The sequence below is a fragment of the Bos taurus genome, chromosome 1 (genome assembly GCF_002263795.3).
Source record: "Bos taurus isolate L1 Dominette 01449 registration number 42190680 breed Hereford chromosome 1, ARS-UCD2.0, whole genome shotgun sequence".
Classification (NCBI taxonomy): Eukaryota; Metazoa; Chordata; class Mammalia; order Artiodactyla; family Bovidae; genus Bos; species Bos taurus.
Genome location: NC_037328.1, coordinates 79106140 through 79121385, shown reverse-complemented (window position 1 = coordinate 79121385; position 15246 = coordinate 79106140). Strand labels below are relative to the sequence as shown.

Here is a 15246-nt window from a genome sequence, read left to right as displayed (position 1 = left end):
TAGAAGCTACAGTCTGCCCGTTTGGGACTTGCTTTGTTTGATTAGATAATCACACCTTCTGCTCTAGGCATGACTTACCCAGTGGGAGTCAGGAAGGAAATTATTTCCCTCTGTTGATACTAGCATACAGTTGATGATGGTAGCTAAGGGCTCTCAGTTTTAATATTTCCTTTTTGGTCCTCAGGAGAATCAGGTATTAGTCTCTGCCGGAAGCAAAGGATTGGTCACTTCCGTCAGAGGTGAAGGTCTTGGCTCCCTCCAGTCGGTTGGTGAAGTGGTTTCTGGCATATGTGAACATCTGCATAGCCAACTTTCATGTTACTGCTTCAAAAGTTACAAAAGGATTTGTTGAGTCTGAGCAGGGACTTGTCCAACCTCCTGAGGTTCTGTGGTTCTGTAACCCAGGAATGTGTTGTCAGAGGTATTTGCTATCTGTGAAAGAAGGTGGAAGTTTTCTCTCTCTCTGTCTTGCTTCCTTCCTCCTAATTCCTCATTCTTCTATTTCCTGACCTCAGCACAGTGGATACACTTTTACTCTATCTTGGGCAGAGCCCTAGTATGTCAGGGGTTCTCATGTTCTCTCTCAGTGGGCTACTGTGTTGTAGTAGGGTCTGATGGCCAATGGATGGAGGCCCCATGAGTCCTGCCTGGGTAGACTGCTGCCAAATATTTACTCCTGGTTCATAGAGCATATGTTTGCTCTGTACCCTGATCCCAGTGCTTGTGTGGAAATCAGTGAAACTCAGGGTATTTAGGACATCACAGTAAATTAGTCATAGTCCTAACCTTGAGAAGCTCATAATCTAGTTGGAGAGAAAGACATACATAAAAGTAAAATACACATTAGAAAGATTTACAACACACGTTTATTGATCACCAGATATGTTTCCAGTCTTATGATAGGTGCTTGGGAAATCAAGGTACATAAGTTAAAGACTCAGCTTTCAAGGGGCTTAGATGAAAGGATGGGGGAATGGAAAGAACTGGGAGCACTGGGGAAGGTTTCCAGAAGGAGGAGATCTGTCTTCAGAACTTCTCAGTGAACCATGGAGCTGTCATCTGGATCACTAGGTCTGGATAGGGCCTGAGGGTGGTGTGGCTGATAGAAGAGAATGGCTGGGTAGGTAAGCAGTCTGTCACCTTCCACATGTGCTTCAGTCTCTGCTTCATTTTTCACCAGTCTACTGTTGTCAAATGCATCATGTTGATTTTGAGCTGCACTGATATTATTTCCATGGTCATCTTTGGGTGATCAGAGCATGCCAGGTGTATGTTCCCAAGCTAGCAAGCATCTCTACTTTCCAGGGGACAGGGGTGCCTTTCAATAGTTTCTGATAGCAGATCTCTTCTGCTCTGTTGCCTAGCCTCAAGAAAAATGGTGGCATTGGTAAGAGGTTTTAAAATAATCCACAACTGGACCTCTCAGATTGGGGTGCTATCTTCCTTATCTATTGCTACTTAACAAATTACCCCAAATTTAGCACTTTAGAACAAGAAACATTGATTATCTCACAGTTTCTGTGAGTCAGGAATCTGGGAACAGCTTAGATGGGTGCCTCCAGGTCTGCCCTGAGGTTGCAGTCTCATCTGAAGGCTCTGCCTGGGAAGACCCACCACCACACTCAGTCACATCATTGGCAGGATCCAGTTCCCTGTGGGTTGTTGGCTTGGGAGCCTCAGTTCCTTTCTCTTCCCATAGGCAGTTCCCAACATGGCAACTGGCTTCCCTTAAAGCAGGTGAGCAAGACAGAATCCTTCCGATCTGTCACAGCCTTTTTGTTACCCAGTCCTGGAAGTGACACACAATTTCCTCTGCTTCATTCTCCTTACTAGAAACAAATCACTACATCCAGCCCACGGTCAAGAGGAGGGACTGCAAAGGGGTCTGAAGAGCAGGAGGTGCAGTTACAAGGGGTCTCCTAGGGGGCTGCCTGTAACAGACACCCAAGCCTACATGGCATGTGCTAAGGTGCATATACTCAGTGCACCTCTGTAGATCAATTTTATTTGAAGGTTGTTTTGGAAGAGAACTCCATTTAAAATCTGAATCTAAGCGTCGATATATAATTGCACAGAATGCAAAACTGGCGTGACTTTTCAGAGGAAGAACACAAGTTTTTAATTAATGCCCTGCTCCTATGCCTCTGCATCTTTGCCCTCTTTAGCAGTTGGTGCTACTTTGGTGGAAATGTTTGCAAGTTCTTGATTGAGCTCTTTGCTGTGCAGATGAGATGCCAAGACCCAGAGATGTCTCTTCCAAGGCCATGGAGCCAGGGGTAGCCATGGGAGGGACGTCCAAGGCACCTCTGACTCTGGCCCAGTATGTGCCCTCCACCTCTTCACACAGTCTCTGCTCCAAATCAGTCCATACAACGTTTAGGTGTGCTTTCTCTGCTTTTTGCACCCTCTGTCCTGTTTCAGAAAGAAATTGGGGAAAATAGGTCAAAATTTGGAGGCTGTTGTCCCTTTAGGTAAATTTCAGGGTCTGCGTCTCTTGTTGAGTCATGCCATGTCCTGAAAAGTTGCATAAATCAGTATTACTTGGGTTAGACAGTGTGTCTCTGCCGTTATGAATAACATTTGTATTAAGAACAGTGAACCGATACACAGCATTGCTGTGAGACTGACAGGATCAGACAGAAAACCTCAGCCAATACTTTCTGTCTGGCAGAAAACCCTTTTCCAGATCATCTGTCTCCTCCCCTCACCAAAATAGTCTTTTTATAAAATCAAGCGCGGCAGTAAATTTCATAGAAGTTGACAGGTTCCCTTAGAGCCCACCTTAGCATTCCTAAAAAATTAATAGAAGTGGGAGATTAAAATGCTGGTCAAGCTCATTAGTAGCCCTGCAGCCAAAATATGGAAGGCCATCTGTAGTCATTGAGACTGTCACTGGCCAGAGTGCCAGTGCTTTTCCCCAGTCCATGATCCCGTTTGGCTTTCAATATTTTTTAAATACTTTTGGTACTTTCAAAGTGTTTCTTATCAATTGTTTAATTTTCATTGCAAGTCCATAATAGGAAATAGTTTCAGTTCAGTTCACTCAGTCGTGTCTGACTCTGCAACCCCATGAATCGCAGCACGCGAGGCCTCCCTGTCCATCACCAACTCCCGGAGTTCACCCAAACTCATGTCCATCGAGTCGGTGATGCCATCCAGCCATCTCATTCTCTGTCGTCCCCTTCTCCTCCTGCCCCCAATCCCTCCCAGCATCAGGGTCTCTTCCGATGAGTCAATTCTTCGCGTGAGGTGTCCAAAGTATTGGCGTTTCGGCTTTAGCATCAGTCCTTCCAATGAACACCCAGGACTGATCTCCTTTAGGATGGACTGGTTGGACCTCCTTGCAGTCCAAGGGACTCTCAAGAGTCTTCTCCAATACCACAGTTCAAAAGCATTTACAGTGGGACAGTTAGGTAAAGTGGAATTTGGAGTAAGGAGACTCTCATGTATTAGTTGCATAATCTTACTTACATCATTTAATCATTTTCACACTACTTTCCATATCTGAAAATAATAGTGCTAGTAGCACCTACCTTTTAGATTCTTCTGGGCTCACAAAGCAGCATGTGTATTTAAAGTGCCAATTGTGTATGATATTTAGTGCATAGTTGGTGCACAGTAAATGTTCATTTCCAATCTCCTTAATAGTTTGTGACGGCTAGAAACCACTCTAGTTCTTTTCTCTATCAGGCCATTGTCTCAGTGTCCTTACTTTGTACTGTCCCCTTGGCTTACGTCAGACCTGTGGCATTTGCATATGTCACCCCAGCTTTCATCTCTTTTTCTGAATAACTAAAAGCCTTAATATTTATAATTTTGCTCAATGGCTCCCAAGACATAAATACAGACATCATAATATGTTCATGTTTTCTGGTCTTTGGAAATATAGTCGTTTTGGGAACAAGCTATTTGTACATTGTGTTTCATGAGGATGGTCTATTGAGAAGTCATTGTTGGTTTTCATGACAAGATCGTTCAGTCCAGAGAACGCATCCCACTCAGCTGCCATCAGCCACCTCTTCCTTTGTAAATGGAAGCTTCTCTGGGACCTGCCCAGGGCTGACCCTCTCTAGTTCCTCTTTGGACTTCTTTAGGATGACATCACCTCCCCCTGCTTCAATGGCGACTGGCTTGAGTTATATCAGTTATTAAAAATGATCTAATATTTTCCTTTTAAATCTAGGGCCCTGGCTCATTCTATGATTAAGCTGGTGATTTATTCATAATACGGTACGAGACGGCTGCAGCCACTCTATGATGTAATCTAAGAATGACATGAAAACAAAATAGGCTTTTACATAATGAAAGTGTTCCTGTAATACAGTTTAGGGCAAGGCTTTTTTTTTTTCCCATTGAGAATGGAGATGGATTCTTTTACTTTTCCTCTAATCCTTTCTCTGTTTTTCTATTTGTAAGTCTTAAGACCTTTAAGTCAATTAAAAAAAAATCAGCATTGAAAACTCCACAAAGACTCTGGTTGACTCTTCTTGTCTTGTCTTGTCTTCATCTTTGTTCTCCTCCCCCACTGCTCTTTGTGGCCTCTGTTTTGGCTCCAACTCTCTCAGAAGCCCATAGCCTCCTCTCATCCCACCATAGTCCTCCCCATTCCTTTGCTTATGCTGTGCTTGCTATAAGAAATGCTTTTCCAATCCTGAATTTTTTTTGGCTAAAGGCAAATAGAGCTTACTGGTTCCTACAGGTCTGCTCAAATGCACCTCTTCCTCCAAGCCTTCTCTGAAGCTTCTGCCTCCTATCAGGAAACCCTTTCTTTATCTGTATTAATACAACAGCAAGCTCCCTATCCCCACTCCAAGGAGCACTGATAGAGTATCAGAGTTAGAGGAGGACAGAGGACTCAGGAATATGGGGATGGGACCTTTGTAGTTCTGGTTCTTTTCCTGAGCCTGACACACAGGGAGGTCCTAGCCCATCTTTGAGCTCCAGTTTTCCTCATCTGAAGAATGAATAGCTTGGATTTTGTGTGGCCACATGGTGGATTTGTAATGGCTATTTGAGGTGCTATGTGGAGAGGAGTTCTGAAGTTGTATCTGCCCATGATCATTTAGCAATGTCTGCCATGACTGAGGATGGGGAAGGGCATGGCAAGGTGCACGAGAGATTGCTGGGCAATTTTTGGACTGGATGATTTAGAGCTCTCTTTTTCTTTTACCTTCTGAGATGCTTTGATTTGTTGACTTTAAGTGTCTCACCAAGGTCACACAAGCAATCCAGTTCTCAGGTGTAGAGGTGGCTAAAAACTACATATTCTAATGCAGGCTGGCAAGCTGGGACCAACAAGACTAGAGGGGCCATGGTTTACCAGAGGTACAAGACGCCCCAGATTCTGAATGTCCTTGGGGTGGAGGGAGGTCAGATGCTTCAGCTTTCTAATTTATGTCAAAGATAGCATTTCAAGGTCAAGGTAGGAAAGTTAGGTTACTCTGCCAGGGTCTTCCTGGGTCAGGGCTCACAGAGTTACTTACCCATGTTCTTTTGGATCCCCTGTGCCCCTCTCCCCAACCCCAGACAAAATGCTCAGCTCTCCAAAGAATGCTAAATTGCTTGAGCAGTAGGTCAGCTCCAAAAAAAGAAAAAAAAAAATGTCCTGGAACAGTGAGAGATGGAGGGAAGGGAATGGTGCAGTTTAAGATGGCTGATGGCACCAGAAATCAGAGCCTTTGAGGGATGAAACAAAGAACAGGAAATGGTTAGTGTGGAGAAGAGAGAAAGGGATGGAGAAGGAGGGAGCAGGAGGGACTCTGCCCCAGAAGGGAATACAAACTCCCTCTTTGTGACCCCAGAAGGAGTTCTGGCATTATTGGGTGGAAGTAACAGAAAGACAGTGTGAGGGAGTGTGTTTTAGTATTAACAGCAGACTGCAGTGGCATGGGCCATTTCTGGGGTTATGGGTTCCCTATCTCTGAGGGTATTTAGATAGAGGCTGATACCAATGGGTTCTCTAGGGGGAAGTAAGATGTTGTTAAACTGGATACCCTTTAAGGTCACCCTGGAATTTTCTGAAGCGATGTTTTGTGTGCATTTGTGTGCAAATTAAATAGTTTCCATTTTAAAATGAAGGCTTTATGGAGGAAAGTGATTCTTCTTTTCTCCATGGTCTTGGCACACAGAAATGCTGACTTATCTTGGGCAATCTTTTGTTTCACTTAGCATTATTGATGAAGGAAAGGAGGCTAACTGAAGATGTCTTAGTACTTGTTTGTGCTGAATGTATTTTTGAGGATGATTTCTGTGCTTCCTTTTAAGATACTTCCAGAGAATTCAGCTCTGTTGGTCTCCTTCAGTCTGTTCCCCGCCCACTCCCTGCTCCAGTGTCAAGAGCTTGCTTTTTCTGTATTATCTGAGTGCTTTGTTTATACCTTCAGTGGAGCATTCATGTCACTTTGCTCTGCTACATAAACAGATTTTCAGTCTTCCTTCTCCACGTTGTAGAAGCTTCCTAAGAGCATAGATCTTGTCTTTTTCCATAAGAGCGCTCATGGTGCCAGGTGTTGTGGTTTGCAGATTACTGTGTTGACTCATTAACATAACAACTGGGTGTTCACCACCTACTATGCGCTAGACTGTTCCAGGTGCAAGGAATAGAACCGTGAACCAAATCAGACAAACCCATTTGATGGAACCAGACAACCATTGATGAGTAAATAGAAAATATTTAGGTTGTGATCTGTTTTCAGAAGGAAAATAAGGCAGGTTAAGGGCACAGAGGGTGACCATGACACAGATTTAAATTCATTGATCTAAGAAGGTCTTATTATGAGTGCACAGGAGCAAGGCCTGAAGGCTATGAGTTAGTAAGCTGGAGACCAGAGTGGGGAGAGTGTTTCAAGCTGAAAGAAAGCAGTTGCCAAGGTCCTAAGACTGAAAAGTGAGGCCAGTGTGATGAGTAGAATGACCCAGATGAAGAGTACAGGGGAGGGGGTCACCCATTCTCATAAAGATAGATGCAACAACAAATATTTATTAAGAACATATCGAAGATGCTCAGAAAAAAAAATTGCCTTTGTGGTTTAAAGAATCCGCAGAAATCTAAGCAAAGGATGGCAAAACTTATTTCTGGTTTTCAGCTGTAAGATACAGGGACAGTGACTGGAGAACCAGGACCCTATGGGGCGGGGGTAGGGGGCGCAGCTCAGAACAAGTCCATTTGCGGAGGGCACGGTTTCCCTCCTGTCTGTCGCTCTCCATGGTGGAGGACCTGCCTTTCGGAGTCTCTGCTCCTGTGTCAGGCGCACCTGCAGGGAGGCTGGGGCCCCGGGTGCAGATGGGCAATTGCATGCCTAATCACCCATTCAGGCACCCACTTATTTGTTTTCCACATGCAAATATGGGTTTTCTGCAGATGGATTTAATATATTTGTTGCTTCCCCATTTTATTTAAAACAAAACAAACGACCAACCATGTCAGTTGAGGGCAACAAATAGAAACATGAGTATTATACGGTCTTTGCTATTCATGCTGATTACATGGCTGAGAGGAATCCTAGGCAAATCAGTCTTTTCTGTGTTCGATTTTATTTTTACTTTATAGTGCCCCTGCTTACTCTCATTATTGTTTAATTTTTTTTAAAAGAGGGATGTGGTATTATTTATCCTAAATCATTTTTTCAATTTTTCAGGCTCCATATTATTTCTGTGTGGTTTCCACTTTCACCTTTTTAGTTTCTGAACTTCTGACCCATTGTTAAAAAAAATAAAAAAGGCATCATGGAGACTCCAAAGGCCATTGGCAGGTGGTGCCTGCAACTTCTTTAGCTTGGAACTAAACAAACAAACACAAATTAGAAGTATTTGCTCCTATTGATGTGCTATTATTACTTATTGTGCAAGATCATGCAAAGAGTCATCTCCATTTACCTGGGAGCCCCAGGTCAACACCAATACCAGAGACAGGGCTTTGGAGGGTGTTTGCTTTGATGGCTAATGAGATTTCAGAGCTCTGGGGAAGGGTGTCAGAATTGATAGAGACTTTGTCATTAATTTTATCCCAAATGCCTCACTTTACAGTTAGAGAAACTGAGGCTCAGAGAGGTGAAATGACTTGTTCAAGGTGTCAGAGAGTAAGGGTCTAGATCGGACTTGAACAGCTGGAGTCCCGGCAGGTGGCTGCCTCTGTGGCCGGGGGATGAAGAGACTGCTGGAGCCCCCCTGAGGATCTCATCTCAAGGTGAGGTCTGTGTGTCAATGGGGTTCATGTGCCCCATGTTTGCGTCTCTTATAAACTAGCTAAAAAATCCTTTTGGTGTCAGATCTTAAGCAGAGAAACAGTGATGGGGATTGTGGAGGAACTGCTTGTAGCTTGCCTAATAACAAGATTGTGGACTGGATAAGAGGGATCTTGGGGTGAGCTTGTGTGGATGTGAGAGAGAGAGGGGAGATGAACAAACTAAGAGGGAGAGGGTAGACCACTTGGCAGTAGGCACTGAGGCACAGGATTTGTGAGACAGAGGAAGTCTGAGCTTACTGAATTGGGCTGCTTTATTTTGTAGGAAAAGAGAGACTGATATCCAGCGTGACTGAGAGCCTTGCTCCCAGTTATCTAACTTGAACTGAGTAGTTAGAGTATCAAACCAGCAATGTCCTCTGAGAGACACTTTTATTTGAAAAAGTACCAGTCACCACAATCAAATTGTATTTATTGGTTAGCCAGGAGTGCTGCTCATGTGAGAGGAAGCATCTGCTGTCTTGGGGGTTCTTTTCTCAGACATGATTTTGGCAGGAGATGATTGTCAAGATCTGTGAGAGCTGCATGCTCAGGTCTTCTCTGTTCTTGCCGACATGACAGACACCTAACCAGACATCAGATGAACGCTTAACTTACCTCCCCAATGGCCAGCTTCCAAATGATCCCCTGAAAAACTTAGGTTTGGAGATGAAGGCTAGTTAAATAACATTATGTGAATCCTTTATTCTTTTCACTTTTGAATGTTAAACGTTAAGATGCTGGATTACCAGGGATGTATGCAAGGTCCAAGGTGATATTTTTGGAGATAGCTTAAGAGCAGAAAGGTCCCTATGTATGAAAAGGGCAAATTTGTCAGGAACATGCTGAGAGCGAGTCCACGGGTAGTGGCTGCAGGAATGATACATGGTTCTGGGGACAGCCTTGACCCTGAAGGCGTCCAGAAGCCGAGCGTGGTAAGTGAGGGAAGGACTGCTGGTATACGAATGCATTCAGCCTGCTGTGTCTGCTCTGTGCAGGGGCTCTCTCTGCAGCTGTCTGCCCTGAAGTACTTGCTGTCTTATTCCCCTGCTGATACTGCACGGCTTGATATAAATGCTTCCCACCATGTGCTGGACGATCCCAGACACCGCCCGCAGCCTTTGTGTCCGTGTCAGACACAGCGTGTTGGGGGTTGAAGAGACTCCATCCTTATTCCTGTGTCTTTCTCTCCCCTCTGCACCACTGTGCCAACCCACCTCCCCCTTCAAACAAATCCTAATTGTTTGAGGGCTCCTGTATGCTGATTTGTTTGCATTTTGTCACTGATTTGTTTCCTGTTCATGTCTGAAACGAATTCATTTAATGTGAAATCGCGTTATACTTGAATTCTCTTTGGCTATATGATTTCTTTTACTTAAAGAAGGTATTTTTCCTTCTCTCCTTGGACGTCTAGCTTTCTTGTCTACACAGACAATCTATTTTTGAAGACTCTTTGGGGAGTTGCTGACTTTGTTAGAATTACTAGTGTAGAAGGTATTCGGATGACAGAATCCCACAGTTAACTTGCTTTTCTAGAAACAATTTATTTTCCCTTTAGCTTCAAGGAGTGGGAAATGGGGCATTCTGAAAAGAAGAAAAATGTGCCAAATGAGTCGCAGATTTCCAGTGAGGCACATGGAAAAAAAGGTTTTGATTTCAGTGACCTCTCTGCTCATTGGAAAACTCTGGGCTGGTGGCTTTCATGATTCTCAGGCTGAGCACTCTCGGGTTACACTGAGTGATGAGGGGAAATCTTGGGGTGGAGGATGCTCTCGTATTGGGCTCAGGGGTGTTATAGAGACACGCTGTCCTTTGGCATTAAGACACATCATTTCTTCCAGTTGGGTCATGTCTAAGGGCTAGTTCCACTACATCCACATCCCCAGCTGCTCGGAGCACAGAAGGAATGCAGAGCGTTTGGGGAGTCAGCCTTAACGTGGCTTATGTTTGAGCACGGCCCCTGGCCAAACTCTGTTATGCTTACTGATTTCGTTCAACCAGCTTCTTGAGTCTAGACACAGGCCTGCATCTTATGTACCCCGCCCACCCACTTTGGTATTGTCTCTGATTTGTTTTGCATTTGGGTCTATTTGGTGTGTATTTTTAACAGCAACCGAGTAAGAGGATGGGTGAGCTGAGCTCTGACCCCGGCTCTGCCGCAACCACCTGCGGAACTACCCTCAAAATTTTCATTTATTCAAGAAATATTCAAATGAGCACTTTTTACACATCAGGTACCTGAGACACAAAAATGTGTAAGACACGGTTCTCACCTTGGCTGCTTACAGTCAGGGCTGGGGGTGCGGGGGTGCGGTAGGGGACCGAGTACACAAATAGATCACTGAGTGACTTCTCCTTTCTGGGTCTCCCTTTTACACGTGGAAGAGTCAGAGCTGAGCTAGGTGATGGCCACGTTCCTTCTGAGATTCACCTGTGGTCATTTGTATAGAACTCATCAAACATCCAATAATCACTTATCTAACTAAAAATTGGCAAACGTTTCCCTTTACCCTTCAGTTAATCGGGGGGCGGGGGGTGATGTTGAAGATAAGTGAGGCAATAACTACAAAATGCTTTAATAAGCAAGTTGGAAAAAGACATGCTATAAGTTTGAAGCATTATTATTAACAGAAAAATGAAAACAAGGGCTGATGTTTTTAGAGAGAGAACAGATGGTTCCTTTGTTTAGAATTTGAGTATAAAGGAGAGAGAAAAAGAGATACTTGCCATATTGTTTAGGCCCTGAATGTAAGTGACTTTAAAATGCCAAAACAATCTGGTGAGGAAAGTCCCATGGATTCAAAATAGCTCCTACACTGATCAAACTATAATTAATTTAACAAAAAAATGACAGTAAGAAAAATCCTAATAAGAAATGCCACGGTGACAATTGACAGAACCTAACAAAAACTCCCATTTTTGCATCAACTCTAAAACTTAATTTTTCCCGTGTTCAAGACTTATACCACACAGCAGAACAAATTAGTGGGAACTGATTTAAAACTGTGTTTCTTTCAAAAAAATCATCCCCGCCCCCCAAGTTATGTCAGTTTCCCATGACTCATAAAGGAAATCTTCAGGATTCACAAGAAATTGGTAATCCTCTCCCACCTTTGCTGTTGGAGGCTGCTAGAAAAACTGTGCTTTGGGGCAGTTTGAATCTCAGAGGACATGGGCTGGGATTGCAGAAGGCAGGGTCTGGAGAGGCTTTTCGAGAAACTTGTGGACATAAGGTTGTGAAATGGTTTCTTTCTCTCCCTTTGTTTCTGAATTTCTTGTTATCTGCCTTTGCAATGCACAGTTAATTAATATATCCTTTTGGTCCGATCCTTGCACTCTTGTTTCCTGTCACTCTTGAGCTGACAAAAAAGTGGGCCACGAGAATGAGATCTTGGGCTACCAAGCCTTTCACCTCCTCTTAGGACGCAGCCTGTGTGCTAATGCTTCCCATACAACGAAGATGGCAAAATAAATTTGATAATCAAATAGTAAAGCTTGTTTCCTTCTGCAACCCTCACATTTTTTTATAGGTCAAAAACAACTCTGCTTTTGCCTGTGCCCTGCTTAATTAAAAAAAAAAAAGCAAATCATGGTAAATATATCGAGCTACCCTTACTGTTCTCCTTTGTCCGTGAAATCATAGTGTGTTAGGGAAACAGAAAGATTTCCATTTCTTGACTGTAATTGTAGAAATATATATTCAGAATTTTCCATTTATTGGCCAATACCGTAGAATATTGTGCCACGATGTGAGAATTTTCTAAAGGAGAAATGACTGAGATACAACTTGTGTGTTGTATCTGCTTCTTAATTGTTTAGTCATCTGAGTAAGTTTCTTTATCCCTTGTCATTTCTTGATCTCTAAAATGAGATTCAGAAGATCTCCATGACTTTTTTTCCCCCCAATTATGTAAAATTCATGATACCTGAGAGTTTGGGGAACAGATATTTCTAGGCATCTATTCATTTTTCTGACCTTTAAGTGGAATGATGACCCATAAACGCATGTAATCATTGGCCTCAGTAACTTATAGGTGGCTCGGAAGCAAACACCCTGCATTTCCTTGCACTAATTTGTTTGTGATTAACATTCTCTGCCCTTTCTGATATCCCATGCTCATATTCTGAAATGTAACTATGGGGTCTTCTTTACCTCTTGCACTGAATATCTTGCTCAAAGTTACTAATCCATTGCATGCATGCATGCAAAGTTGCTTCAGTCATGTCTGAATCTTTGTGACCCCATGGACTGCAGCCCACTAGGCTCCTCGGTTCATGGGATTCTCCAGGCAAGAATACTGGAGTGGGTTCCCATGCCCTTCTGCAGGGCATCCCCCCGACCCAGGGATCAAACCCTAGTCCTTGGGTCTCCTGCATTGATGAGCAGGTTCTTTACCACTAGCGCCCCCTGGAAAGCCTGACTAATCCATCAAGTTACAGCAAACAGCAATTTATTGACATCTGAGGCTTTTCTTTCATTTTATGACCTCAGATGAGAGGTTTTGAGTCTCAGCTTCCTTTGCTAGAGGTTAGTGGACAAGGCCTAGCGAGGGGACTCTGGTTGTCTTGTCACCTGGATGAGCTAGAATAGGAACTATAGTTATCCTATATGTAAGGGCCTGACTTTCTGACCTTCAGAAATCAGAGAGGCATGTCGGTGTGGAGTGTGGGGACCTGAGTGTGACTAAACTCAAGTCACTTGATCTTTCTGAGCTTCACTTGACCTATTTGTGAAATGGGGTAATGATCTCTTTTCTGTGTGAAAGTGGGGGGCTTTCCAGGGAACTTCTAGAAAGACCCTGATCTATGATCCTGTGATCAAGTACCCTGCCCGAGGTACTAGTTTCCAGGGACTTGGCGGGGGGTGGGGGTGGGGGGGACAAAATAGTGGAGGATATTTTCAGAGGCGTACACATTTTATAGACTGTTTGGTGGGAGAGCAATGCCTTTGAAAAGTTAAGGAACCCTTTTACATATTATGTAAGGAAATTGATAAAAAACTGATACTCATATATGCAAAACGCCTTAAAATCATCACCTTTTCCCCCTCTAGCCTGGTGGAAATGGCTTGTCATTTTCACCATTTTATTTTTATGGTAACTGAACCAGGGAGAGAAATAATAGAATGCTGTCAGGGTCCGTCTGAGGATCCTATAAGGCAGGAAGGAGATGGTTGAAGCTTTTCCTAGAGCTTAACAGCTACAGAGGAGTTTGCAGTCTTCCAGTCCAGTGGTTTGCAAGCCCACCTGCCCTATTAAAACCTCTGGAGGAATTAAGAAAAAGATGCCCTGTCCCTAAGTTGCTCACCTGGATTACAGTGTGTGAGCTTTGGTCTTATTTTAGAGCTCCTGGGAGACCCACTGATGTAGTCTTGATCTTTAACCTGTGTCTTTGGTGGTATCGTGGTAATAACCCCTTTCCATGGGCCATATTATGGGCTGTCGCGACCCTGACACCTAAGTGAAACCACTAGATAACTAAGAATTTCACCCAAACTACATGAAATCACTGGAAACTCTGCTGAAAAGGCTCAAGTTCTGTGAGGCTTTGAAATAAAGGGAGAGAAGGGGTTAACATTTTTTGTGGTATGTGCTTTCTTTTATGCTTCTGAGAACGTTTGAAATGATAGCAAGGAATATATTTCATTGCTTTAATTGTTCAAGGTCTTTTTAAAGTGTGTGCAATAAAATACCGTTTAAGCTAACTGACCTTTATATTTTAATGCTTTTGGAAAGGAACAATACCTAGTATTCAGCTGCAGTATAATTTTTAATTATTTATATATATATATATATCTTTTTTTTTTTTTTTTTTCAGTCTGCTGAGGCTGTTTTGGAATCAAAGAGCTGAGAGTTCTGTTGCCTTCCCAGATATTTTACCTGTTCCTGTTTAAACATCAAGTTCTATTTGTTTGATGGTTCTTGACCTCATAATGTCTAACCTTTGTATCTTTTTTTTTTTATTCCCCCTCTCAAACTTATCCAGGAAGGAAACTTCAAGGCCTGATTCACTATTTTTTCCTCCTGCTGGGAAGTTCAGGTGTGTAGTGGAAAGTAGCGCATGTGGGCTAATCTATATTTTCACCAAAAGAGTGCTTCTTGCCCCCCACCACCCCCAAGCTTGTGCATTTGGTGATAACCTCAAAGGCCTTCCCCTGGTGGCTCAGATGGTAAAGCATCTGCCTGCAATGCGGGAGACCCGGGTTCAATCCCTGGGTTGGGAAGATCTCCTGGAGAAGGAAATGGCAACCTACTCCAATATTCTTGCCTGGAGAATCCCATGGATGGAGGAGCCTGGTAGGCTCCAGTCCATGGGGTCACAAAGAGTTGGACATGACTGAGCAACTTCACTTTCACTTTCAACCTCAAAGGCCAGTGCTGATAGATTTAAAAAAATTGGTGCTAGCTATTATCATGTTAGATATAGCTCATCTTCCAACTCTAAACTTGCTCTTTCTAGAAGGAAAATAGTACTCAGATTGCAGATGTGGTGAACTGGAATTTCAGAGGCTTCAATTGACCTACAAATCCTGTAATTATAGCCCTGGTTACATAGACACTGTGGCCTTGGACGTGTTAGGAATTGTTTACTCCAGGAGTTTTAGAAGAAGAAATTATAGGATAATTTTCCATGTTAAGAAATTAAAATATGCAACATTCTTTATATATCTATGAAACATATGGACACATAAATATTACATGGAATGAGGTAGTTTGGGCTTAATTTATTAATTATTTTCAAATCCTATTAGAAACTAGAGCAACTTTAAAAAATATTATTTATTTTTAATTGGAGGATAATTGCTTTACAATATTGTATTGGTTTCTGCCATATATCAACATGAATCAGCCATAGGTATATATATATGTCCCCTCCCTCTTGAACCTTCACCCCACCTCCCACCCCATTCTACCCCTCTAGGTTGTCACAGAGAGCTACTTCTTAATTGCTACATTCCCCCCACCTTCTCTTTCTCGGTAGTTATTTTTATTTAATTTTTTATTGTAAATGATGTCAAACATAAA

General features: G+C 43.0%; 1 protein-coding gene across 10 annotated transcripts in view; it reads left to right on the top strand.

Annotated features, from left to right (window-relative positions):
• The window catches only part of LPP (LIM domain containing preferred translocation partner in lipoma), a 757855-nt gene that overhangs the window by 72641 nt on the left and 669968 nt on the right, over positions 1–15246 (top strand). For 2 of the 10 annotated variants that reach the window (XM_059884788.1, XM_059884786.1), the window contains exon 3: positions 14207–14260. The exons of the other annotated variants lie outside the window; for them this stretch is intronic. The gene's annotated coding sequence lies outside the window, so the exon portion shown is untranslated. The remainder of the gene's footprint in view (positions 1–14206; positions 14261–15246) is intronic. 10 annotated transcript variants of the gene reach the window in all.